Genomic DNA, 27,123 nt, shown 5'->3' on the forward strand with positions numbered 1-27,123 from the left:
GTGTGTTCGTGCGTGCGTTTGATTTGTGTTTGGGGCTGGTGGATCTCCGTTTTCGGTGTCTCTCGATGTGTTGCGTTCGTTAGTTTCGGTAAGGAATGTTTCTATTTTTTCGAATGTTGTGGGTTGTATTTTATTTTGTAGGTTTTTGTTGGCCCATCTGGTCGCTATGTCGAGTGCGTGTGGCCAATCCGCTCTGTCGGTGTGCGCTATGAGCTCACGCTTCTTCTGTTGGATGAGGAGCTGGTAATGTTCTCGTAGGATAAGTTGTGTCGTGTACATCCAATTGCGTGCGTTGCCCGTCAATCTCTCGTTTACTCTTTCGTTGGGTAGTAATGGTTTAATCGTGGTGATCAGGTGTGTTTGCAGTCTTTTAAATGTGATGGGTGTGTCGCTTTCTTTTTGTACGTCAATGTTTTTTAATTGGTGTTCCAAGCGAAGGAGATCGTAAACCAGTTTAATCGTGTTTTTGAGCTTCGGTGTTGCGGGCGTATATGCAGATGGGGTAGGATCGCTCGGTTGTGTAAAATATCTCTGGGGTCTTGTTCGCGGTCCCTTTTGTGGCCGTTCTCTCTTGTTGTTTTGTTCGTTACGCCACCTTGGTGTATATTCTGTCCCGTTACCGTCCCTGGAGTAATGTTTGCGTTGAAGGGGACCGTCTGTGCGTGGAGTGTCATCGTGATAGTAAGTCGTTCTTTGTCTGTTTATGTTATGTGGAGTTTCGCGTCTCGTGAAGACCGGGCGAGGCGGTTGGGCGTTTCTGTTGTAGGGAACCCCCTGTGTGTCGTATTGAACGTTTCTGAATTGTCTTTGTCTCTGTGGGAAGTTTGTGTTTTTAGAGTGCGTGTTATTATTATTTCTGTATCTCCACGTATCGTTGTCTAATTCTACTCTATTTTCTTGTCTTTTGTATTGGGAATTTATAAATTGTCTTTCTCTGTATGGGAGTTCTGCGTTTTTGTAGTGATGTGTGTCACTTCTTGTGTATCTCCATGTGTCGTCGTCTTCACGTGTGATCAGTGCACGTGGTCTGATGTCTTGTCTAGGTTGGGTGTTGTTGTATTGTCTGTACTGATATGTGAAATTGTTGAAACGATGGTGCTCGTCTTGGGCCCCATCGTTTATCCATCTAGTATCTCTAGTAGTCCGGAAACGGACTGTTGGGTGGAAATCATTGTCATGAACACGGTGCGGGCCGGCGTGAACGTCCCACCGCAAGCGGTTGGTGTTCTCACTCCGTTGCTCGTGACTTTGATTTCGAGTACTTTGTTGTACTGCATTGTTCCTAGAAATATATTGGTGTGCTGTGTTAGTGGGATAATCCCAGATCCTAACTCGTTCTCTTGGAGTTAGTCTGGCTCTGTATTCATTAAAGTATCTGTACATCTTTTTTTGTTTTTTGAAAGCTTTGTAGTTTTCTATTTTTTTCTAAATATTTTTTCCTAATTCTATTTTCTAAATCTATAAGGAATTCCTAAAAATCGACGTTCAATGCGTAGCTACGTTTCGAAGTGTATATTTCTTCCTCAGGCTGTGTGCAAGAACGTCGGATTTGTATAGAAGATCAGTGTCTGTGAGTGTCCAAAGAGAGCAGCTTCACAAATGGTGAGCTGGTGAGTGTTCCCTCCCTATTTATAGTCCTGCTGTGAGGGAGAGGGGAGGGGGGAGTGGGGGAGTGGCTATGATCAGTGTGTGAGCTGGTTTGTTCAAATGGTGTTTTAATCGTATTTTAATGTGTATTTTTTGCTTTTAATATATTTAATCATCCTGTTGAAATAATTAAGCGTTTGTTTTGTTAGAAAAATTATTTGTTATGAGTATTTATTATCAAACTTATTTATTTGACTTCCTATGTGGTTTGGATGTTACTTCAAGTGTGTTTGTTCAAGTTGTTTTATAAGTAACTATTTAAGTCATATCTGCGTGGGTTTATTATTTTTATAAGTGTGTAAGGAGTAATTGTTGGTGTCCTTATGGAGTGTTTGTTATTTTGCTGAGTCATTTTGGGTCTAAAATGTTATGACAGGCTGTGTTATTCGAGATAAATTGTATTCCTCATTTTTAATCCTCTTATTAAATGAGTTGGATTATTTCTGTAAGATATAAATCAGTGTGTTGAATCGTCTTAAGCCTCAAATAATGTTAGCAATGTTATTAATTGTCAGATAATCCTGGTTTTTAAGTTGTGTTTGTATGGATTCCTTTGATCCTGCTTTAGATAAATGTTAGAAATGAATTGGCTGTGTTTGAAGTAGTTTTAAACGCGAGGGTGTGTGACGTCATCGTCGCGGTGCTTCCGCGATTTACTTCCTGTTTTGTTCGTGGCTCCGGTGACGTCATCATCTCGGCAAACTCCGTCTCTCTGCTTTGTTTTTCGAGCTGGAGTGATTGAATTAACTGGTATGCAGCCCTGTGAATTCCCCTGTTGATCCAGAGGTGTTGGGATAGGATGTTAGGTAAGTATTGTGTGTTTGTTTTGGATGTTAGTCTGAGAATCATGTAAAGTTGTGGATAAGTGTGCCCCTTTGTTTACAAATCGTCCTTTGAGTCTTTGTAACTAATGTTAGAGTGATGAGAGAGGAGGGGAGCTATTATGTATCAGATATTCTCTAAGTTTGTATCGAGTTTTCCTTTTTTGTATCATTATTCACTCCACTCTCTGTGGGGGATTTATATCTGTGTTGAGAGGATCTTGTATGTATGTATGAGTGTGTAGATATAGTCTGGGCTTACTTTTAATTAGGTTTTATGTGATGGGGACTGTATTAAGCATTAAAATTATGTTATTAGTTGTGTATTTACAGGACTGTGTCGTGGTGGAGAGTCGGATTTCGGGATTTCATCTCATCGGACCCAAAGTTCAGAGACGTGGCACGAGCTTGGTTAGGGGAACGAAAAATCCAAAGGCCAGACTGTGTCCGGCCTTGGTTGTGCATTGTCCTACATTTCAACTGACCGCTTCGGATTCCATTTCGACTTCCTCCTTCGTCCAGACCCTCCTCCACTCCTGTTTCTCATTGTTGAATATCATGCTGTTTTATGTATTTTTTGTGAATAAATAAATAATTGTTTTATTTTTTGTTTTTTATTTTTTGATTACTTTGTTTATTTAATTTGTTTATTTGTTTAAAATTAGGTGTGTGTCTTTTATTTGTGTTTTTATTGTTTTATGTGTGCGTGTGTGTGCTTTTTTGTGTCCCTTCGTATATTTACTTTTGTGTTAAGATTCGAGTTAGGGTTTGTCGCGCCGTCCCCCGTGTTTGGGGTATGGTTCCTGTGATTTCAGGTCGTATTAAGAGGGGTTTTAGTGTCAGGGTTACTGACTTTAGGGTTAGGGTGAGTGTAGGGGTTGGGGTTGCATTTTAATTTTTGAAACTTAGGGTTAGTCGCGTAGTCCCCTGAGTCGCTGTGTTTTTAGGTATGATTCACGTAGTTCAGGGCTGCATAAAAATGAATTTTAATTTTAATGTTCAGAGCTGCATAAAAATGAATTTTAATTTTAATGTTAGGGTTACTGACCGTAGGGTTACTGACCGTAGGGTTCCTGGCCGTAGGGTTGGGGTGAGTGTTGGGGTTGCGTTTTGGTTTATGGGAATAGGGTTAGTGGTCGCGTCAGGGTTACCGTCTATGGGGTTGGGGTGAGTGTTGGTGTTGGGTTGTCGTAATCGAAAATTAGGGTTCATCCCGGAGCTCTCCGTGTTTTAGGTTTTGCTGTTTGTTTTTAGTTTTCATTTAGGCCCCTTGGATACACCGTGTCCAATCGCTTGATCCATATTCTTTCAAACCTTAACCTCTCCCGTAATGACCAAAAGGGGCTTGACTGTAAGGCGGTAACCCTGAGGGCTGAGAGTCCATGCATTACAAAATGCTTAACTAATAATTTGCGTTTTTCGATTTTGTTACGTATGTTGTATGTGTGTTGATATGTTCGTAATGAGAGTTGATTCTTAGTTTGTCCAACGTATTGTTTGTGGCATTTCGTACAATAAATTAAGTAGATGCAGTTGCATACCCCCGCCGATGTGTTGCGTTGTGTTTCGTAAATGTTTTTGTTTGTTTTGTTCTGGACCCACCGTCTCACCGTGTAGTGTTTGTGCGCTTCCGCTCTTGTCGGTTTTTGTTGTTGGCTGGTTTTGCTACTGACCAGTGTGTCTAGTAAGTTTTTGTTTCTCTTAAAGGCCGCGATTGGTCTGTGTTTCTGTATAAAACGTGTGGGTTCGATGAATTTGTTGAAGTTTTCTTTTGTTGCTCTATTAAGTTGTTTACTCTGTTGTGAGTAAAATGTGACGAGGGGGATTATTTTGTTGCGTGTGTTTGTTGTTGTTGTTGGGTTTGCGATAGATTGTTGAAATGTTTTGAAAATTTTCCGAAGGTATGTGCGTCCGTATCCCCGTTTTTTAAGTGCCTTAAAGAGGGTTTTAACTGCCATTTTAAAGTCTGTCTCTTGAGAAGATATTCTGTAAAATCTAAGGATTTGTGACTTGATTACTCCCCGAAATGTGTGCTTAGGGTGAAAGCTAGACTTGTGTAGTAGCGAGTGTGTGTCTGTGGGTTTGAAGTAAACTTTGTAGTCCAATTGGTTTTGTTTCTCAAATTTTGGTCCTTTGTATGTGACTACGTCCAAGAAGTTCACTTGTTGGTCGTTGATCTCAAACTTGATTGTGATGGAACTTTGATGATTGTTCAAGTGTGTTGTGAATCTTTGAAATTCCTCTCGGCCGTATGTCCATACTCCCCAAATATCGTCTAGGAATCTGTAATATGCGAATGGTTTTAAGGGAAAATTAGTTAGTGCGGAGTGCTCCCAAGCTGCCCTGAATATGTTTGCGTAAGAGGGTGCGAATTTTTTGCCCATGGCGGTGCCCTTTGTTTGCAGATAGAATTTCGAGTTAAATTCAAAGTCGTTTTTGGTGAGATTGATTTCTAATAGTTTGATTATATACTCATCGGGTCTTTTGGGGTCCGGAAAACGCTTGAAGCAATCTTGCACAGCCGATATTCCGGCCTGTGTTTCGATGTTTGTGTAGAGACTGTCTATGTCGATAGTAAAAAGGAGGGCGTCCGTGGGGATTGTTAGATTTTTGGTCTTTTGTATGAAATCGTATGTGTCTCGTAAATAACTGGCGTGTCGCTGTGAGATGGGGTTTAAAAAATATTCTATATATTCGGCTGTATAGTATGATTCGCTATCACAGTCCGATACTATTGGACGGCCTGGTGGTATCTTATGTGGCCTACTCCAGTCTTTCGGGTCTTTGTGAATTTTGGGCAGTAGATAAAATCTCCTTGGCCTGGGAGTGCCCGATCCCATTAAATAAGTTTTTTGGTCCCCGCTGATAATCTTTTTTTCGCACATTTCTTCAAGTATTTCTTTGATTTCTAGTCTCGTTTGGGGGTATATGGGTTCGTTCAAGGGGCTATAGTGTTCTTGTTTGTTAAGTTGTCGATGCCCCTCCCATAAATAGTCCGTTTTGTCCATGAGTACGACCGCGTTTCCTTTGTCCGCAGGTTTGATTACCAACTGGTGATTGCCGTGTAGGTTTTTAATAGCTATTCTTTCATTCTTTGTGAGATTTTCTTCTTCTGACCGGCCCCAATCGAGATGTTTGTACGCGTAATAGTCTGCTTTGATCAATGAGTTGATTTGCGGGGGTAAACTGGATAGTGCTGGAGTCCAATCGGAGTTGTGCGTGAATGGTAGTTTCTGTTTTTGTCTTTTTTTGCCCTCAAAGTATACTTCTAATTTTATTCGTCTGTGATAAGTCTGTAAGCTATGTAATAATTCGATCTTTTGTGTGGTTCTTTTAGTTGAGGGAATGAACGAAAGGCCTTTCCGTAATGTTTCCGTTTGATCTTGGGTTAGTATTACCGTCGATAAATTGACTATGCGTTTGTCTGAGTCCCCTGTTGGGATATTTGGCCTTCCAAGTCTAAAAAATACATCCAGTGTTCTAAAAGTGCTCGGGCCGTACCGGCGGTCCAGTGGATCATGTCGTTCTCTACCCTGAAATCCCTGGATGGTAATGCTGATACATGATGAAGATTGTCCCTGATGTATTTGTTCATGGCCGTGAGATGTGCTTTTTCTTCTTCTGGTAGTGTTTGGCTAAAGTTAATGAGTGGTACGATGATCTCCGTGTGTGGTAAGCGAGCGCGTGCTGTTTTGTATGTTCTGAGTATTTCCTTTTCTGTGGTTGAGATGCACCTTTGTGTACGATTATTGATACCGAACGAGAGCATCAGTACTTCGGGTTCCATTGCGATCGTTGCTTTTTCCACCAAATAACCGGCGTGTTGGAATTTGGCTCCCGGGAAGCTATCCACCTGGAGCTCTACTATATCAAAAGACGGGATCCTTGCTACGTTAGAGTCGCCGATTATCACACATCTCTTTTTTAGGTTGAGGCTCCAGTCTATGTGTTTTTTGTCTGTCTTGATGTGTTTGTAAGGTCTGCCCACCGATTTTGGTGTGGAGGGGGTCACGAGTGTGTGTGTGTCCTTTCTTGGTGTGGCGAGCGCTGTCGATGTGTTCTCAGTGTCGTGTGTGGTATTTTCGGTTTCTTCGGTTCGTGTACTGTCTCTCTGTTCGTTTTCGGTCTCCAATGTAGGGGATGTTCTATGTGCTGCGTTGACTGTATATGTGGCGTAGTCGTCATCCGTTGAGTCCTCCGAGTATAAACTGGGGGAGGTGGCTCTGTCTACATGTGTAGTGGGAGGTCTTGTAGTCGCCGTCGTGTCTGAGGTGTGTCTAGACTGCCCAGTTGTGTCTTCCTTTTCGTTCGTTTTGTTCTTCTCGACAATTGTGTGTGTGCTAAGTTGTTCGTGGGTTGTTTTTGGCTGTTCGGTGGGGGCTTTTTGTTCGGCGGTCTGTTTGTTTTGTGGTGTTTCGATGTCCACCAAGAGGTCAGTGTTAAGTCTGCGTGCTGTTCTTTGTGGTAGTGGTTTTGTTGTGTGTATGATTGTAGGCGTAATGCCTGCTGGGGGTGCGAGTGGTGGGAATTCTTCGTCGAAAGACCAGTCGCCCCTGCTGGGAGGAGGGGCGGCTGGCGAAGTCTGTACATGTACGTGTTGTGCCCCTGATTTTGCCCTTGTCGCTGGCGGATCATCTTTACGTTTGTGTGTTCGTGCGTGCGTTTGATTTGTGTTTGGGGCTGGTGGATCTCCGTTTTCGGTGTCTCTCGATGTGTTGCGTTCGTTAGTTTCGGTAAGGAATGTTTCTATTTTTTCGAATGTTGTGGGTTGTATTTTATTTTGTAGGTTTTTGTTGGCCCATCTGGTCGCTATGTCGAGTGCGTGTGGCCAATCCGCTCTGTCGGTGTGCGCTATGAGCTCACGCTTCTTCTGTTGGATGAGGAGCTGGTAATGTTCTCGTAGGATAAGTTGTGTCGTGTACATCCAATTGCGTGCGTTGCCCGTCAATCTCTCGTTTACTCTTTCGTTGGGTAGTAATGGTTTAATCGTGGTGATCAGGTGTGTTTGCAGTCTTTTAAATGTGATGGGTGTGTCGCTTTCTTTTTGTACGTCAATGTTTTTTAATTGGTGTTCCAAGCGAAGGAGATCGTAAACCAGTTTAATCGTGTTTTTGAGCTTCGGTGTTGCGGGCGTATATGCAGATGGGGTAGGATCGCTCGGTTGTGTAAAATATCTCTGGGGTCTTGTTCGCGGTCCCTTTTGTGGCCGTTCTCTCTTGTTGTTTTGTTCGTTACGCCACCTTGGTGTATATTCTGTCCCGTTACCGTCCCTGGAGTAATGTTTGCGTTGAAGGGGACCGTCTGTGCGTGGAGTGTCATCGTGATAGTAAGTCGTTCTTTGTCTGTTTATGTTATGTGGAGTTTCGCGTCTCGTGAAGACCGGGCGAGGCGGTTGGGCGTTTCTGTTGTAGGGAACCCCCTGTGTGTCGTATTGAACGTTTCTGAATTGTCTTTGTCTCTGTGGGAAGTTTGTGTTTTTAGAGTGCGTGTTATTATTATTTCTGTATCTCCACGTATCGTTGTCTAATTCTACTCTATTTTCTTGTCTTTTGTATTGGGAATTTATAAATTGTCTTTCTCTGTATGGGAGTTCTGCGTTTTTGTAGTGATGTGTGTCACTTCTTGTGTATCTCCATGTGTCGTCGTCTTCACGTGTGATCAGTGCACGTGGTCTGATGTCTTGTCTAGGTTGGGTGTTGTTGTATTGTCTGTACTGATATGTGAAATTGTTGAAACGATGGTGCTCGTCTTGGGCCCCATCGTTTATCCATCTAGTATCTCTAGTAGTCCGGAAACGGACTGTTGGGTGGAAATCATTGTCATGAACACGGTGCGGGCCGGCGTGAACGTCCCACCGCAAGCGGTTGGTGTTCTCACTCCGTTGCTCGTGACTTTGATTTCGAGTACTTTGTTGTACTGCATTGTTCCTAGAAATATATTGGTGTGCTGTGTTAGTGGGATAATCCCAGATCCTAACTCGTTCTCTTGGAGTTAGTCTGGCTCTGTATTCATTAAAGTATCTGTACATCTTTTTTTGTTTTTTGAAAGCTTTGTAGTTTTCTATTTTTTTCTAAATATTTTTTCCTAATTCTATTTTCTAAATCTATAAGGAATTCCTAAAAATCGACGTTCAATGCGTAGCTACGTTTCGAAGTGTATATTTCTTCCTCAGGCTGTGTGCAAGAACGTCGGATTTGTATAGAAGATCAGTGTCTGTGAGTGTCCAAAGAGAGCAGCTTCACAAATGGTGAGCTGGTGAGTGTTCCCTCCCTATTTATAGTCCTGCTGTGAGGGAGAGGGGAGGGGGGAGTGGGGGAGTGGCTATGATCAGTGTGTGAGCTGGTTTGTTCAAATGGTGTTTTAATCGTATTTTAATGTGTATTTTTTGCTTTTAATATATTTAATCATCCTGTTGAAATAATTAAGCGTTTGTTTTGTTAGAAAAATTATTTGTTATGAGTATTTATTATCAAACTTATTTATTTGACTTCCTATGTGGTTTGGATGTTACTTCAAGTGTGTTTGTTCAAGTTGTTTTATAAGTAACTATTTAAGTCATATCTGCGTGGGTTTATTATTTTTATAAGTGTGTAAGGAGTAATTGTTGGTGTCCTTATGGAGTGTTTGTTATTTTGCTGAGTCATTTTGGGTCTAAAATGTTATGACAGGCTGTGTTATTCGAGATAAATTGTATTCCTCATTTTTAATCCTCTTATTAAATGAGTTGGATTATTTCTGTAAGATATAAATCAGTGTGTTGAATCGTCTTAAGCCTCAAATAATGTTAGCAATGTTATTAATTGTCAGATAATCCTGGTTTTTAAGTTGTGTTTGTATGGATTCCTTTGATCCTGCTTTAGATAAATGTTAGAAATGAATTGGCTGTGTTTGAAGTAGTTTTAAACGCGAGGGTGTGTGACGTCATCGTCGCGGTGCTTCCGCGATTTACTTCCTGTTTTGTTCGTGGCTCCGGTGACGTCATCATCTCGGCAAACTCCGTCTCTCTGCTTTGTTTTTCGAGCTGGAGTGATTGAATTAACTGGTATGCAGCCCTGTGAATTCCCCTGTTGATCCAGAGGTGTTGGGATAGGATGTTAGGTAAGTATTGTGTGTTTGTTTTGGATGTTAGTCTGAGAATCATGTAAAGTTGTGGATAAGTGTGCCCCTTTGTTTACAAATCGTCCTTTGAGTCTTTGTAACTAATGTTAGAGTGATGAGAGAGGAGGGGAGCTATTATGTATCAGATATTCTCTAAGTTTGTATCGAGTTTTCCTTTTTTGTATCATTATTCACTCCACTCTCTGTGGGGGATTTATATCTGTGTTGAGAGGATCTTGTATGTATGTATGAGTGTGTAGATATAGTCTGGGCTTACTTTTAATTAGGTTTTATGTGATGGGGACTGTATTAAGCATTAAAATTATGTTATTAGTTGTGTATTTACAGGACTGTGTCGTGGTGGAGAGTCGGATTTCGGGATTTCATCTCATCGGACCCAAAGTTCAGAGACGTGGCACGAGCTTGGTTAGGGGAACGAAAAATCCAAAGGCCAGACTGTGTCCGGCCTTGGTTGTGCATTGTCCTACATTTCAACTGACCGCTTCGGATTCCATTTCGACTTCCTCCTTCGTCCAGACCCTCCTCCACTCCTGTTTCTCATTGTTGAATATCATGCTGTTTTATGTATTTTTTGTGAATAAATAAATAATTGTTTTATTTTTTGTTTTTTATTTTTTGATTACTTTGTTTATTTAATTTGTTTATTTGTTTAAAATTAGGTGTGTGTCTTTTATTTGTGTTTTTATTGTTTTATGTGTGCGTGTGTGTGCTTTTTTGTGTCCCTTCGTATATTTACTTTTGTGTTAAGATTCGAGTTAGGGTTTGTCGCGCCGTCCCCCGTGTTTGGGGTATGGTTCCTGTGATTTCAGGTCGTATTAAGAGGGGTTTTAGTGTCAGGGTTACTGACTTTAGGGTTAGGGTGAGTGTAGGGGTTGGGGTTGCATTTTAATTTTTGAAACTTAGGGTTAGTCGCGTAGTCCCCTGAGTCGCTGTGTTTTTAGGTATGATTCACGTAGTTCAGGGCTGCATAAAAATGAATTTTAATTTTAATGTTCAGAGCTGCATAAAAATGAATTTTAATTTTAATGTTAGGGTTACTGACCGTAGGGTTACTGACCGTAGGGTTCCTGGCCGTAGGGTTGGGGTGAGTGTTGGGGTTGCGTTTTGGTTTATGGGAATAGGGTTAGTGGTCGCGTCAGGGTTACCGTCTATGGGGTTGGGGTGAGTGTTGGTGTTGGGTTGTCGTAATCGAAAATTAGGGTTCATCCCGGAGCTCTCCGTGTTTTAGGTTTTGCTGTTTGTTTTTAGTTTTCATTTAGGCCCCTTGGATACACCGTGTCCAATCGCTTGATCCATATTCTTTCAAACCTTAACCTCTCCCGTAATGACCAAAAGGGGCTTGACTGTAAGGCGGTAACCCTGAGGGCTGAGAGTCCATGCATTACAAAATGCTTAACTAATAATTTGCGTTTTTCGATTTTGTTACGTATGTTGTATGTGTGTTGATATGTTCGTAATGAGAGTTGATTCTTAGTTTGTCCAACGTATTGTTTGTGGCATTTCGTACAATAAATTAAGTAGATGCAGTTGCATACCCCCGCCGATGTGTTGCGTTGTGTTTCGTAAATGTTTTTGTTTGTTTTGTTCTGGACCCACCGTCTCACCGTGTAGTGTTTGTGCGCTTCCGCTCTTGTCGGTTTTTGTTGTTGGCTGGTTTTGCTACTGACCAGTGTGTCTAGTAAGTTTTTGTTTCTCTTAAAGGCCGCGATTGGTCTGTGTTTCTGTATAAAACGTGTGGGTTCGATGAATTTGTTGAAGTTTTCTTTTGTTGCTCTATTAAGTTGTTTACTCTGTTGTGAGTAAAATGTGACGAGGGGGATTATTTTGTTGCGTGTGTTTGTTGTTGTTGTTGGGTTTGCGATAGATTGTTGAAATGTTTTGAAAATTTTCCGAAGGTATGTGCGTCCGTATCCCCGTTTTTTAAGTGCCTTAAAGAGGGTTTTAACTGCCATTTTAAAGTCTGTCTCTTGAGAAGATATTCTGTAAAATCTAAGGATTTGTGACTTGATTACTCCCCGAAATGTGTGCTTAGGGTGAAAGCTAGACTTGTGTAGTAGCGAGTGTGTGTCTGTGGGTTTGAAGTAAACTTTGTAGTCCAATTGGTTTTGTTTCTCAAATTTTGGTCCTTTGTATGTGACTACGTCCAAGAAGTTCACTTGTTGGTCGTTGATCTCAAACTTGATTGTGATGGAACTTTGATGATTGTTCAAGTGTGTTGTGAATCTTTGAAATTCCTCTCGGCCGTATGTCCATACTCCCCAAATATCGTCTAGGAATCTGTAATATGCGAATGGTTTTAAGGGAAAATTAGTTAGTGCGGAGTGCTCCCAAGCTGCCMTGAATATGTTTGCGTAAGAGGGTGCGAATTTTTTGCCCATGGCGGTGCCCTTTGTTTGCAGATAGAATTTCGAGTTAAATTCAAAGTCGTTTTTGGTGAGATTGATTTCTAATAGTTTGATTATATACTCATCGGGTCTTTTGGGGTCCGGAAAACGCTTGAAGCAATCTTGCACAGCCGATATTCCGGCCTGTGTTTCGATGTTTGTGTAGAGACTGTCTATGTCGATAGTAAAAAGGAGGGCGTCCGTGGGGATTGTTAGATTTTTGGTCTTTTGTATGAAATCGTATGTGTCTCGTAAATAACTGGCGTGTCGCTGTGAGATGGGGTTTAAAAAATATTCTATATATTCGGCTGTATAGTATGATTCGCTATCACAGTCCGATACTATTGGACGGCCTGGTGGTATCTTATGTGGCCTACTCCAGTCTTTCGGGTCTTTGTGAATTTTGGGCAGTAGATAAAATCTCCTTGGCCTGGGAGTGCCCGATCCCATTAAATAAGTTTTTTGGTCCCCGCTGATAATCTTTTTTTCGCACATTTCTTCAAGTATTTCTTTGATTTCTAGTCTCGTTTGGGGGTATATGGGTTCGTTCAAGGGGCTATAGTGTTCTTGTTTGTTAAGTTGTCGATGCCCCTCCCATAAATAGTCCGTTTTGTCCATGAGTACGACCGCGTTTCCTTTGTCCGCAGGTTTGATTACCAACTGGTGATTGCCGTGTAGGTTTTTAATAGCTATTCTTTCATTCTTTGTGAGATTTTCTTCTTCTGACCGGCCCCAATCGAGATGTTTGTACGCGTAATAGTCTGCTTTGATCAATGAGTTGATTTGCGGGGGTAAACTGGATAGTGCTGGAGTCCAATCGGAGTTGTGCGTGAATGGTAGTTTCTGTTTTTGTCTTTTTTTGCCCTCAAAGTATACTTCTAATTTTATTCGTCTGTGATAAGTCTGTAAGCTATGTAATAATTCGATCTTTTGTGTGGTTCTTTTAGTTGAGGGAATGAACGAAAGGCCTTTCCGTAATGTTTCCGTTTGATCTTGGGTTAGTATTACCGTCGATAAATTGACTATGCGTTTGTCTGAGTCCCCTGTTGGGATATTTGGCCTTCCAAGTCTAAAAAATACATCCAGTGTTCTAAAAGTGCTCGGGCCGTACCGGCGGTCCAGTGGATCATGTCGTTCTCTACCCTGAAATCCCTGGATGGTAATGCTGATACATGATGAAGATTGTCCCTGATGTATTTGTTCATGGCCGTGAGATGTGCTTTTTCTTCTTCTGGTAGTGTTTGGCTAAAGTTAATGAGTGGTACGATGATCTCCGTGTGTGGTAAGCGAGCGCGTGCTGTTTTGTATGTTCTGAGTATTTCCTTTTCTGTGGTTGAGATGCACCTTTGTGTACGATTATTGATACCGAACGAGAGCATCAGTACTTCGGGTTCCATTGCGATCGTTGCTTTTTCCACCAAATAACCGGCGTGTTGGAATTTGGCTCCCGGGAAGCTATCCACCTGGAGCTCTACTATATCAAAAGACGGGATCCTTGCTACGTTAGAGTCGCCGATTATCACACATCTCTTTTTTAGGTTGAGGCTCCAGTCTATGTGTTTTTTGTCTGTCTTGATGTGTTTGTAAGGTCTGCCCACCGATTTTGGTGTGGAGGGGGTCACGAGTGTGTGTGTGTCCTTTCTTGGTGTGGCGAGCGCTGTCGATGTGTTCTCAGTGTCGTGTGTGGTATTTTCGGTTTCTTCGGTTCGTGTACTGTCTCTCTGTTCGTTTTCGGTCTCCAATGTAGGGGATGTTCTATGTGCTGCGTTGACTGTATATGTGGCGTAGTCGTCATCCGTTGAGTCCTCCGAGTATAAACTGGGGGAGGTGGCTCTGTCTACATGTGTAGTGGGAGGTCTTGTAGTCGCCGTCGTGTCTGAGGTGTGTCTAGACTGCCCAGTTGTGTCTTCCTTTTCGTTCGTTTTGTTCTTCTCGACAATTGTGTGTGTGCTAAGTTGTTCGTGGGTTGTTTTTGGCTGTTCGGTGGGGGCTTTTTGTTCGGCGGTCTGTTTGTTTTGTGGTGTTTCGATGTCCACCAAGAGGTCAGTGTTAAGTCTGCGTGCTGTTCTTTGTGGTAGTGGTTTTGTTGTGTGTATGATTGTAGGCGTAATGCCTGCTGGGGGTGCGAGTGGTGGGAATTCTTCGTCGAAAGACCAGTCGCCCCTGCTGGGAGGAGGGGCGGCTGGCGAAGTCTGTACATGTACGTGTTGTGCCCCTGATTTTGCCCTTGTCGCTGGCGGATCATCTTTACGTTTGTGTGTTCGTGCGTGCGTTTGATTTGTGTTTGGGGCTGGTGGATCTCCGTTTTCGGTGTCTCTCGATGTGTTGCGTTCGTTAGTTTCGGTAAGGAATGTTTCTATTTTTTCGAATGTTGTGGGTTGTATTTTATTTTGTAGGTTTTTGTTGGCCCATCTGGTCGCTATGTCGAGTGCGTGTGGCCAATCCGCTCTGTCGGTGTGCGCTATGAGCTCACGCTTCTTCTGTTGGATGAGGAGCTGGTAATGTTCTCGTAGGATAAGTTGTGTCGTGTACATCCAATTGCGTGCGTTGCCCGTCAATCTCTCGTTTACTCTTTCGTTGGGTAGTAATGGTTTAATCGTGGTGATCAGGTGTGTTTGCAGTCTTTTAAATGTGATGGGTGTGTCGCTTTCTTTTTGTACGTCAATGTTTTTTAATTGGTGTTCCAAGCGAAGGAGATCGTAAACCAGTTTAATCGTGTTTTTGAGCTTCGGTGTTGCGGGCGTATATGCAGATGGGGTAGGATCGCTCGGTTGTGTAAAATATCTCTGGGGTCTTGTTCGCGGTCCCTTTTGTGGCCGTTCTCTCTTGTTGTTTTGTTCGTTACGCCACCTTGGTGTATATTCTGTCCCGTTACCGTCCCTGGAGTAATGTTTGCGTTGAAGGGGACCGTCTGTGCGTGGAGTGTCATCGTGATAGTAAGTCGTTCTTTGTCTGTTTATGTTATGTGGAGTTTCGCGTCTCGTGAAGACCGGGCGAGGCGGTTGGGCGTTTCTGTTGTAGGGAACCCCCTGTGTGTCGTATTGAACGTTTCTGAATTGTCTTTGTCTCTGTGGGAAGTTTGTGTTTTTAGAGTGCGTGTTATTATTATTTCTGTATCTCCACGTATCGTTGTCTAATTCTACTCTATTTTCTTGTCTTTTGTATTGGGAATTTATAAATTGTCTTTCTCTGTATGGGAGTTCTGCGTTTTTGTAGTGATGTGTGTCACTTCTTGTGTATCTCCATGTGTCGTCGTCTTCACGTGTGATCAGTGCACGTGGTCTGATGTCTTGTCTAGGTTGGGTGTTGTTGTATTGTCTGTACTGATATGTGAAATTGTTGAAACGATGGTGCTCGTCTTGGGCCCCATCGTTTATCCATCTAGTATCTCTAGTAGTCCGGAAACGGACTGTTGGGTGGAAATCATTGTCATGAACACGGTGCGGGCCGGCGTGAACGTCCCACCGCAAGCGGTTGGTGTTCTCACTCCGTTGCTCGTGACTTTGATTTCGAGTACTTTGTTGTACTGCATTGTTCCTAGAAATATATTGGTGTGCTGTGTTAGTGGGATAATCCCAGATCCTAACTCGTTCTCTTGGAGTTAGTCTGGCTCTGTATTCATTAAAGTATCTGTACATCTTTTTTTGTTTTTTGAAAGCTTTGTAGTTTTCTATTTTTTTCTAAATATTTTTTCCTAATTCTATTTTCTAAATCTATAAGGAATTCCTAAAAATCGACGTTCAATGCGTAGCTACGTTTCGAAGTGTATATTTCTTCCTCAGGCTGTGTGCAAGAACGTCGGATTTGTATAGAAGATCAGTGTCTGTGAGTGTCCAAAGAGAGCAGCTTCACAAATGGTGAGCTGGTGAGTGTTCCCTCCCTATTTATAGTCCTGCTGTGAGGGAGAGGGGAGGGGGGAGTGGGGGAGTGGCTATGATCAGTGTGTGAGCTGGTTTGTTCAAATGGTGTTTTAATCGTATTTTAATGTGTATTTTTTGCTTTTAATATATTTAATCATCCTGTTGAAATAATTAAGCGTTTGTTTTGTTAGAAAAATTATTTGTTATGAGTATTTATTATCAAACTTATTTATTTGACTTCCTATGTGGTTTGGATGTTACTTCAAGTGTGTTTGTTCAAGTTGTTTTATAAGTAACTATTTAAGTCATATCTGCGTGGGTTTATTATTTTTATAAGTGTGTAAGGAGTAATTGTTGGTGTCCTTATGGAGTGTTTGTTATTTTGCTGAGTCATTTTGGGTCTAAAATGTTATGACAGGCTGTGTTATTCGAGATAAATTGTATTCCTCATTTTTAATCCTCTTATTAAATGAGTTGGATTATTTCTGTAAGATATAAATCAGTGTGTTGAATCGTCTTAAGCCTCAAATAATGTTAGCAATGTTATTAATTGTCAGATAATCCTGGTTTTTAAGTTGTGTTTGTATGGATTCCTTTGATCCTGCTTTAGATAAATGTTAGAAATGAATTGGCTGTGTTTGAAGTAGTTTTAAACGCGAGGGTGTGTGACGTCATCGTCGCGGTGCTTCCGCGATTTACTTCCTGTTTTGTTCGTGGCTCCGGTGACGTCATCATCTCGGCAAACTCCGTCTCTCTGCTTTGTTTTTCGAGCTGGAGTGATTGAATTAACTGGTATGCAGCCCTGTGAATTCCCCTGTTGATCCAGAGGTGTTGGGATAGGATGTTAGGTAAGTATTGTGTGTTTGTTTTGGATGTTAGTCTGAGAATCATGTAAAGTTGTGGATAAGTGTGCCCCTTTGTTTACAAATCGTCCTTTGAGTCTTTGTAACTAATGTTAGAGTGATGAGAGAGGAGGGGAGCTATTATGTATCAGATATTCTCTAAGTTTGTATCGAGTTTTCCTTTTTTGTATCATTATTCACTCCACTCTCTGTGGGGGATTTATATCTGTGTTGAGAGGATCTTGTATGTATGTATGAGTGTGTAGATATAGTCTGGGCTTACTTTTAATTAGGTTTTATGTGATGGGGACTGTATTAAGCATTAAAATTATGTTATTAGTTGTGTATTTACAGGACTGTGTCGTGGTGGAGAGTCGGATTTCGGGATTTCATCTCATCGGACCCAAAGTTCAGAGACGTGGCACGAGCTTGGTTAGGGGAACGAAAAATCCAAAGGCCAGACTGTGTCCGGCCTTGGTTGTGCATTGTCCTACATTTCAACTGACCGCTTCGGATTCCATTTCGACTTCCTCCTTCGTCCAGACCCTCCTCCACTCCTGTTTCTCATTGTTGAATATCATGCTGTTTTATGTATTTTTTGTGAATAAATAAATAATTGTTTTATTTTTTGTTTTTTATTTTTTGATTACTTTGTTTATTTAATTTGTTTATTTGTTTAAAATTAGGTGTGTGTCTTTTATTTGTGTTTTTATTGTTTTATGTGTGCGTGTGTGTGCTTTTTTGTGTCCCTTCGTATATTTACTTTTGTGTTAAGATTCGAGTTAGGGTTTGTCGCGCCGTCCCCCGTGTTTGGGGTATGGTTCCTGTGATTTCAGGTCGTATTAAGAGGGGTTTTAGTGTCAGGGTTACTGACTTTAGGGTTAGGGTGAGTGTAGGGGTTGGGGTTGCATTTTAATTTTTGAAACTTAGGGTTAGTCGCGTAGTCCCCTGAGTCGCTGTGTTTTTAGGTATGATTCACGTAGTTCAGGGCTGCATAAAAATGAATTTTAATTTTAATGTTCAGAGCTGCATAAAAATGAATTTTAATTTTAATGTTAGGGTTACTGACCGTAGGGTTACTGACCGTAGGGTTCCTGGCCGTAGGGTTGGGGTGAGTGTTGGGGTTGCGTTTTGGTTTATGGGAATAGGGTTAGTGGTCGCGTCAGGGTTACCGTCTATGGGGTTGGGGTGAGTGTTGGTGTTGGGTTGTCGTAATCGAAAATTAGGGTTCATCCCGGAGCTCTCCGTGTTTTAGGTTTTGCTGTTTGTTTTTAGTTTTCATTTAGGCCCCTTGGATACACCGTGTCCAATCGCTTGATCCATATTCTTTCAAACCTTAACCTCTCCCGTAATGACCAAAAGGGGCTTGACTGTAAGGCGGTAACCCTGAGGGCTGAGAGTCCATGCATTACAAAATGCTTAACTAATAATTTGCGTTTTTCGATTTTGTTACGTATGTTGTATGTGTGTTGATATGTTCGTAATGAGAGTTGATTCTTAGTTTGTCCAACGTATTGTTTGTGGCATTTCGTACAATAAATTAAGTAGATGCAGTTGCATACCCCCGCCGATGTGTTGCGTTGTGTTTCGTAAATGTTTTTGTTTGTTTTGTTCTGGACCCACCGTCTCACCGTGTAGTGTTTGTGCGCTTCCGCTCTTGTCGGTTTTTGTTGTTGGCTGGTTTTGCTACTGACCAGTGTGTCTAGTAAGTTTTTGTTTCTCTTAAAGGCCGCGATTGGTCTGTGTTTCTGTATAAAACGTGTGGGTTCGATGAATTTGTTGAAGTTTTCTTTTGTTGCTCTATTAAGTTGTTTACTCTGTTGTGAGTAAAATGTGACGAGGGGGATTATTTTGTTGCGTGTGTTTGTTGTTGTTGTTGGGTTTGCGATAGATTGTTGAAATGTTTTGAAAATTTTCCGAAGGTATGTGCGTCCGTATCCCCGTTTTTTAAGTGCCTTAAAGAGGGTTTTAACTGCCATTTTAAAGTCTGTCTCTTGAGAAGATATTCTGTAAAATCTAAGGATTTGTGACTTGATTACTCCCCGAAATGTGTGCTTAGGGTGAAAGCTAGACTTGTGTAGTAGCGAGTGTGTGTCTGTGGGTTTGAAGTAAACTTTGTAGTCCAATTGGTTTTGTTTCTCAAATTTTGGTCCTTTGTATGTGACTACGTCCAAGAAGTTCACTTGTTGGTCGTTGATCTCAAACTTGATTGTGATGGAACTTTGATGATTGTTCAAGTGTGTTGTGAATCTTTGAAATTCCTCTCGGCCGTATGTCCATACTCCCCAAATATCGTCTAGGAATCTGTAATATGCGAATGGTTTTAAGGGAAAATTAGTTAGTGCGGAGTGCTCCCAAGCTGCCATGAATATGTTTGCGTAAGAGGGTGCGAATTTTTTGCCCATGGCGGTGCCCTTTGTTTGCAGATAGAATTTCGAGTTAAATTCAAAGTCGTTTTTGGTGAGATTGATTTCTAATAGTTTGATTATATACTCATCGGGTCTTTTGGGGTCCGGAAAACGCTTGAAGCAATCTTGCACAGCCGATATTCCGGCCTGTGTTTCGATGTTTGTGTAGAGACTGTCTATGTCGATAGTAAAAAGGAGGGCGTCCGTGGGGATTGTTAGATTTTTGGTCTTTTGTATGAAATCGTATGTGTCTCGTAAATAACTGGCGTGTCGCTGTGAGATGGGGTTTAAAAAATATTCTATATATTCGGCTGTATAGTATGATTCGCTATCACAGTCCGATACTATTGGACGGCCTGGTGGTATCTTATGTGGCCTACTCCAGTCTTTCGGGTCTTTGTGAATTTTGGGCAGTAGATAAAATCTCCTTGGCCTGGGAGTGCCCGATCCCATTAAATAAGTTTTTTGGTCCCCGCTGATAATCTTTTTTTCGCACATTTCTTCAAGTATTTCTTTGATTTCTAGTCTCGTTTGGGGGTATATGGGTTCGTTCAAGGGGCTATAGTGTTCTTGTTTGTTAAGTTGTCGATGCCCCTCCCATAAATAGTCCGTTTTGTCCATGAGTACGACCGCGTTTCCTTTGTCCGCAGGTTTGATTACCAACTGGTGATTGCCGTGTAGGTTTTTAATAGCTATTCTTTCATTCTTTGTGAGATTTTCTTCTTCTGACCGGCCCCAATCGAGATGTTTGTACGCGTAATAGTCTGCTTTGATCAATGAGTTGATTTGCGGGGGTAAACTGGATAGTGCTGGAGTCCAATCGGAGTTGTGCGTGAATGGTAGTTTCTGTTTTTGTCTTTTTTTGCCCTCAAAGTATACTTCTAATTTTATTCGTCTGTGATAAGTCTGTAAGCTATGTAATAATTCGATCTTTTGTGTGGTTCTTTTAGTTGAGGGAATGAACGAAAGGCCTTTCCGTAATGTTTCCGTTTGATCTTGGGTTAGTATTACCGTCGATAAATTGACTATGCGTTTGTCTGAGTCCCCTGTTGGGATATTTGGCCTTCCAAGTCTAAAAAATACATCCAGTGTTCTAAAAGTGCTCGGGCCGTACCGGCGGTCCAGTGGATCATGTCGTTCTCTACCCTGAAATCCCTGGATGGTAATGCTGATACATGATGAAGATTGTCCCTGATGTATTTGTTCATGGCCGTGAGATGTGCTTTTTCTTCTTCTGGTAGTGTTTGGCTAAAGTTAATGAGTGGTACGATGATCTCCGTGTGTGGTAAGCGAGCGCGTGCTGTTTTGTATGTTCTGAGTATTTCCTTTTCTGTGGTTGAGATGCACCTTTGTGTACGATTATTGATACCGAACGAGAGCATCAGTACTTCGGGTTCCATTGCGATCGTTGCTTTTTCCACCAAATAACCGGCGTGTTGGAATTTGGCTCCCGGGAAGCTATCCACCTGGAGCTCTACTATATCAAAAGACGGGATCCTTGCTACGTTAGAGTCGCCGATTATCACACATCTCTTTTTTAGGTTGAGGCTCCAGTCTATGTGTTTTTTGTCTGTCTTGATGTGTTTGTAAGGTCTGCCCACCGATTTTGGTGTGGAGGGGGTCACGAGTGTGTGTGTGTCCTTTCTTGGTGTGGCGAGCGCTGTCGATGTGTTCTCAGTGTCGTGTGTGGTATTTTCGGTTTCTTCGGTTCGTGTACTGTCTCTCTGTTCGTTTTCGGTCTCCAATGTAGGGGATGTTCTATGTGCTGCGTTGACTGTATATGTGGCGTAGTCGTCATCCGTTGAGTCCTCCGAGTATAAACTGGGGGAGGTGGCTCTGTCTACATGTGTAGTGGGAGGTCTTGTAGTCGCCGTCGTGTCTGAGGTGTGTCTAGACTGCCCAGTTGTGTCTTCCTTTTCGTTCGTTTTGTTCTTCTCGACAATTGTGTGTGTGCTAAGTTGTTCGTGGGTTGTTTTTGGCTGTTCGGTGGGGGCTTTTTGTTCGGCGGTCTGTTTGTTTTGTGGTGTTTCGATGTCCACCAAGAGGTCAGTGTTAAGTCTGCGTGCTGTTCTTTGTGGTAGTGGTTTTGTTGTGTGTATGATTGTAGGCGTAATGCCTGCTGGGGGTGCGAGTGGTGGGAATTCTTCGTCGAAAGACCAGTCGCCCCTGCTGGGAGGAGGGGCGGCTGGCGAAGTCTGTACATGTACGTGTTGTGCCCCTGATTTTGCCCTTGTCGCTGGCGGATCATCTTTACGTTTGTGTGTTCGTGCGTGCGTTTGATTTGTGTTTGGGGCTGGTGGATCTCCGTTTTCGGTGTCTCTCGATGTGTTGCGTTCGTTAGTTTCGGTAAGGAATGTTTCTATTTTTTCGAATGTTGTGGGTTGTATTTTATTTTGTAGGTTTTTGTTGGCCCATCTGGTCGCTATGTCGAGTGCGTGTGGCCAATCCGCTCTGTCGGTGTGCGCTATGAGCTCACGCTTCTTCTGTTGGATGAGGAGCTGGTAATGTTCTCGTAGGATAAGTTGTGTCGTGTACATCCAATTGCGTGCGTTGCCCGTCAATCTCTCGTTTACTCTTTCGTTGGGTAGTAATGGTTTAATCGTGGTGATCAGGTGTGTTTGCAGTCTTTTAAATGTGATGGGTGTGTCGCTTTCTTTTTGTACGTCAATGTTTTTTAATTGGTGTTCCAAGCGAAGGAGATCGTAAACCAGTTTAATCGTGTTTTTGAGCTTCGGTGTTGCGGGCGTATATGCAGATGGGGTAGGATCGCTCGGTTGTGTAAAATATCTCTGGGGTCTTGTTCGCGGTCCCTTTTGTGGCCGTTCTCTCTTGTTGTTTTGTTCGTTACGCCACCTTGGTGTATATTCTGTCCCGTTACCGTCCCTGGAGTAATGTTTGCGTTGAAGGGGACCGTCTGTGCGTGGAGTGTCATCGTGATAGTAAGTCGTTCTTTGTCTGTTTATGTTATGTGGAGTTTCGCGTCTCGTGAAGACCGGGCGAGGCGGTTGGGCGTTTCTGTTGTAGGGAACCCCCTGTGTGTCGTATTGAACGTTTCTGAATTGTCTTTGTCTCTGTGGGAAGTTTGTGTTTTTAGAGTGCGTGTTATTATTATTTCTGTATCTCCACGTATCGTTGTCTAATTCTACTCTATTTTCTTGTCTTTTGTATTGGGAATTTATAAATTGTCTTTCTCTGTATGGGAGTTCTGCGTTTTTGTAGTGATGTGTGTCACTTCTTGTGTATCTCCATGTGTCGTCGTCTTCACGTGTGATCAGTGCACGTGGTCTGATGTCTTGTCTAGGTTGGGTGTTGTTGTATTGTCTGTACTGATATGTGAAATTGTTGAAACGATGGTGCTCGTCTTGGGCCCCATCGTTTATCCATCTAGTATCTCTAGTAGTCCGGAAACGGACTGTTGGGTGGAAATCATTGTCATGAACACGGTGCGGGCCGGCGTGAACGTCCCACCGCAAGCGGTTGGTGTTCTCACTCCGTTGCTCGTGACTTTGATTTCGAGTACTTTGTTGTACTGCATTGTTCCTAGAAATATATTGGTGTGCTGTGTTAGTGGGATAATCCCAGATCCTAACTCGTTCTCTTGGAGTTAGTCTGGCTCTGTATTCATTAAAGTATCTGTACATCTTTTTTTGTTTTTTGAAAGCTTTGTAGTTTTCTATTTTTTTCTAAATATTTTTTCCTAATTCTATTTTCTAAATCTATAAGGAATTCCTAAAAATCGACGTTCAATGCGTAGCTACGTTTCGAAGTGTATATTTCTTCCTCAGGCTGTGTGCAAGAACGTCGGATTTGTATAGAAGATCAGTGTCTGTGAGTGTCCAAAGAGAGCAGCTTCACAAATGGTGAGCTGGTGAGTGTTCCCTCCCTATTTATAGTCCTGCTGTGAGGGAGAGGGGAGGGGGGAGTGGGGGAGTGGCTATGATCAGTGTGTGAGCTGGTTTGTTCAAATGGTGTTTTAATCGTATTTTAATGTGTATTTTTTGCTTTTAATATATTTAATCATCCTGTTGAAATAATTAAGCGTTTGTTTTGTTAGAAAAATTATTTGTTATGAGTATTTATTATCAAACTTATTTATTTGACTTCCTATGTGGTTTGGATGTTACTTCAAGTGTGTTTGTTCAAGTTGTTTTATAAGTAACTATTTAAGTCATATCTGCGTGGGTTTATTATTTTTATAAGTGTGTAAGGAGTAATTGTTGGTGTCCTTATGGAGTGTTTGTTATTTTGCTGAGTCATTTTGGGTCTAAAATGTTATGACAGGCTGTGTTATTCGAGATAAATTGTATTCCTCATTTTTAATCCTCTTATTAAATGAGTTGGATTATTTCTGTAAGATATAAATCAGTGTGTTGAATCGTCTTAAGCCTCAAATAATGTTAGCAATGTTATTAATTGTCAGATAATCCTGGTTTTTAAGTTGTGTTTGTATGGATTCCTTTGATCCTGCTTTAGATAAATGTTAGAAATGAATTGGCTGTGTTTGAAGTAGTTTTAAACGCGAGGGTGTGTGACGTCATCGTCGCGGTGCTTCCGCGATTTACTTCCTGTTTTGTTCGTGGCTCCGGTGACGTCATCATCTCGGCAAACTCCGTCTCTCTGCTTTGTTTTTCGAGCTGGAGTGATTGAATTAACTGGTATGCAGCCCTGTGAATTCCCCTGTTGATCCAGAGGTGTTGGGATAGGATGTTAGGTAAGTATTGTGTGTTTGTTTTGGATGTTAGTCTGAGAATCATGTAAAGTTGTGGATAAGTGTGCCCCTTTGTTTACAAATCGTCCTTTGAGTCTTTGTAACTAATGTTAGAGTGATGAGAGAGGAGGGGAGCTATTATGTATCAGATATTCTCTAAGTTTGTATCGAGTTTTCCTTTTTTGTATCATTATTCACTCCACTCTCTGTGGGGGATTTATATCTGTGTTGAGAGGATCTTGTATGTATGTATGAGTGTGTAGATATAGTCTGGGCTTACTTTTAATTAGGTTTTATGTGATGGGGACTGTATTAAGCATTAAAATTATGTTATTAGTTGTGTATTTACAGGACTGTGTCGTGGTGGAGAGTCGGATTTCGGGATTTCATCTCATCGGACCCAAAGTTCAGAGACGTGGCACGAGCTTGGTTAGGGGAACGAAAAATCCAAAGGCCAGACTGTGTCCGGCCTTGGTTGTGCATTGTCCTACATTTCAACTGACCGCTTCGGATTCCATTTCGACTTCCTCCTTCGTCCAGACCCTCCTCCACTCCTGTTTCTCATTGTTGAATATCATGCTGTTTTATGTATTTTTTGTGAATAAATAAATAATTGTTTTATTTTTTGTTTTTTATTTTTTGATTACTTTGTTTATTTAATTTGTTTATTTGTTTAAAATTAGGTGTGTGTCTTTTATTTGTGTTTTTATTGTTTTATGTGTGCGTGTGTGTGCTTTTTTGTGTCCCTTCGTATATTTACTTTTGTGTTAAGATTCGAGTTAGGGTTTGTCGCGCCGTCCCCCGTGTTTGGGGTATGGTTCCTGTGATTTCAGGTCGTATTAAGAGGGGTTTTAGTGTCAGGGTTACTGACTTTAGGGTTAGGGTGAGTGTAGGGGTTGGGGTTGCATTTTAATTTTTGAAACTTAGGGTTAGTCGCGTAGTCCCCTGAGTCGCTGTGTTTTTAGGTATGATTCACGTAGTTCAGGGCTGCATAAAAATGAATTTTAATTTTAATGTTCAGAGCTGCATAAAAATGAATTTTAATTTTAATGTTAGGGTTACTGACCGTAGGGTTACTGACCGTAGGGTTCCTGGCCGTAGGGTTGGGGTGAGTGTTGGGGTTGCGTTTTGGTTTATGGGAATAGGGTTAGTGGTCGCGTCAGGGTTACCGTCTATGGGGTTGGGGTGAGTGTTGGTGTTGGGTTGTCGTAATCGAAAATTAGGGTTCATCCCGGAGCTCTCCGTGTTTTAGGTTTTGCTGTTTGTTTTTAGTTTTCATTTAGGCCCCTTGGATACACCGTGTCCAATCGCTTGATCCATATTCTTTCAAACCTTAACCTCTCCCGTAATGACCAAAAGGGGCTTGACTGTAAGGCGGTAACCCTGAGGGCTGAGAGTCCATGCATTACAAAATGCTTAACTAATAATTTGCGTTTTTCGATTTTGTTACGTATGTTGTATGTGTGTTGATATGTTCGTAATGAGAGTTGATTCTTAGTTTGTCCAACGTATTGTTTGTGGCATTTCGTACAATAAATTAAGTAGATGCAGTTGCATACCCCCGCCGATGTGTTGCGTTGTGTTTCGTAAATGTTTTTGTTTGTTTTGTTCTGGACCCACCGTCTCACCGTGTAGTGTTTGTGCGCTTCCGCTCTTGTCGGTTTTTGTTGTTGGCTGGTTTTGCTACTGACCAGTGTGTCTAGTAAGTTTTTGTTTCTCTTAAAGGCCGCGATTGGTCTGTGTTTCTGTATAAAACGTGTGGGTTCGATGAATTTGTTGAAGTTTTCTTTTGTTGCTCTATTAAGTTGTTTACTCTGTTGTGAGTAAAATGTGACGAGGGGGATTATTTTGTTGCGTGTGTTTGTTGTTGTTGTTGGGTTTGCGATAGATTGTTGAAATGTTTTGAAAATTTTCCGAAGGTATGTGCGTCCGTATCCCCGTTTTTTAAGTGCCTTAAAGAGGGTTTTAACTGCCATTTTAAAGTCTGTCTCTTGAGAAGATATTCTGTAAAATCTAAGGATTTGTGACTTGATTACTCCCCGAAATGTGTGCTTAGGGTGAAAGCTAGACTTGTGTAGTAGCGAGTGTGTGTCTGTGGGTTTGAAGTAAACTTTGTAGTCCAATTGGTTTTGTTTCTCAAATTTTGGTCCTTTGTATGTGACTACGTCCAAGAAGTTCACTTGTTGGTCGTTGATCTCAAACTTGATTGTGATGGAACTTTGATGATTGTTCAAGTGTGTTGTGAATCTTTGAAATTCCTCTCGGCCGTATGTCCATACTCCCCAAATATCGTCTAGGAATCTGTAATATGCGAATGGTTTTAAGGGAAAATTAGTTAGTGCGGAGTGCTCCCAAGCTGCCATGAATATGTTTGCGTAAGAGGGTGCGAATTTTTTGCCCATGGCGGTGCCCTTTGTTTGCAGATAGAATTTCGAGTTAAATTCAAAGTCGTTTTTGGTGAGATTGATTTCTAATAGTTTGATTATATACTCATCGGGTCTTTTGGGGTCCGGAAAACGCTTGAAGCAATCTTGCACAGCCGATATTCCGGCCTGTGTTTCGATGTTTGTGTAGAGACTGTCTATGTCGATAGTAAAAAGGAGGGCGTCCGTGGGGATTGTTAGATTTTTGGTCTTTTGTATGAAATCGTATGTGTCTCGTAAATAACTGGCGTGTCGCTGTGAGATGGGGTTTAAAAAATATTCTATATATTCGGCTGTATAGTATGATTCGCTATCACAGTCCGATACTATTGGACGGCCTGGTGGTATCTTATGTGGCCTACTCCAGTCTTTCGGGTCTTTGTGAATTTTGGGCAGTAGATAAAATCTCCTTGGCCTGGGAGTGCCCGATCCCATTAAATAAGTTTTTTGGTCCCCGCTGATAATCTTTTTTTCGCACATTTCTTCAAGTATTTCTTTGATTTCTAGTCTCGTTTGGGGGTATATGGGTTCGTTCAAGGGGCTATAGTGTTCTTGTTTGTTAAGTTGTCGATGCCCCTCCCATAAATAGTCCGTTTTGTCCATGAGTACGACCGCGTTTCCTTTGTCCGCAGGTTTGATTACCAACTGGTGATTGCCGTGTAGGTTTTTAATAGCTATTCTTTCATTCTTTGTGAGATTTTCTTCTTCTGACCGGCCCCAATCGAGATGTTTGTACGCGTAATAGTCTGCTTTGATCAATGAGTTGATTTGCGGGGGTAAACTGGATAGTGCTGGAGTCCAATCGGAGTTGTGCGTGAATGGTAGTTTCTGTTTTTGTCTTTTTTTGCCCTCAAAGTATACTTCTAATTTTATTCGTCTGTGATAAGTCTGTAAGCTATGTAATAATTCGA

General features: G+C 41.8%; 4 long non-coding RNA genes across 8 annotated transcripts; all 4 read left to right on the plus strand.

The window, feature by feature from the left end:
- Window positions 1-2,314: 2,314 nt before the first annotated feature.
- LOC141379203 (uncharacterized) lies at window positions 2,315-4,013 on the plus strand. 2 transcript variants are annotated; one of them, XR_012395309.1, is made up of 2 exons: window positions 2,315-2,453; window positions 2,788-4,013. It is a non-coding gene; the product is annotated as an uncharacterized lncRNA (long non-coding RNA). The 2 variants fall into 2 exon arrangements; XR_012395310.1 differs by having other exon boundaries at window positions 2,802-4,013.
- A 5,414-nt stretch (window positions 4,014-9,427) lies between these two features.
- Window positions 9,428-11,126, plus strand: LOC137489704 (uncharacterized). 2 transcript variants are annotated; one of them, XR_011009082.2, is made up of 2 exons: window positions 9,428-9,566; window positions 9,901-11,126. It is a non-coding gene; the product is annotated as an uncharacterized lncRNA (long non-coding RNA). The 2 variants fall into 2 exon arrangements; XR_011009083.2 differs by having other exon boundaries at window positions 9,915-11,126.
- A 5,414-nt stretch (window positions 11,127-16,540) lies between these two features.
- LOC141379201 (uncharacterized) lies at window positions 16,541-18,239 on the plus strand. Of its 2 annotated transcripts, none has more exons than XR_012395305.1 (2): window positions 16,541-16,679; window positions 17,014-18,239. It is a non-coding gene; the product is annotated as an uncharacterized lncRNA (long non-coding RNA). The 2 variants fall into 2 exon arrangements; XR_012395306.1 differs by having other exon boundaries at window positions 17,028-18,239.
- Window positions 18,240-23,653: 5,414 nt separating this feature from the next.
- On the plus strand, window positions 23,654-25,352 carry LOC141379199 (uncharacterized). 2 transcript variants are annotated; one of them, XR_012395301.1, is made up of 2 exons: window positions 23,654-23,792; window positions 24,127-25,352. It is a non-coding gene; the product is annotated as an uncharacterized lncRNA (long non-coding RNA). The 2 variants fall into 2 exon arrangements; XR_012395302.1 differs by having other exon boundaries at window positions 24,141-25,352.
- Window positions 25,353-27,123: the final 1,771 nt, after the last annotated feature.

This window comes from Danio rerio, chromosome 19 (assembly GCF_049306965.1).
Source record: "Danio rerio strain Tuebingen ecotype United States chromosome 19, GRCz12tu, whole genome shotgun sequence".
NCBI lineage: Eukaryota > Metazoa > Chordata > Actinopteri > Cypriniformes > Danionidae > Danio > Danio rerio.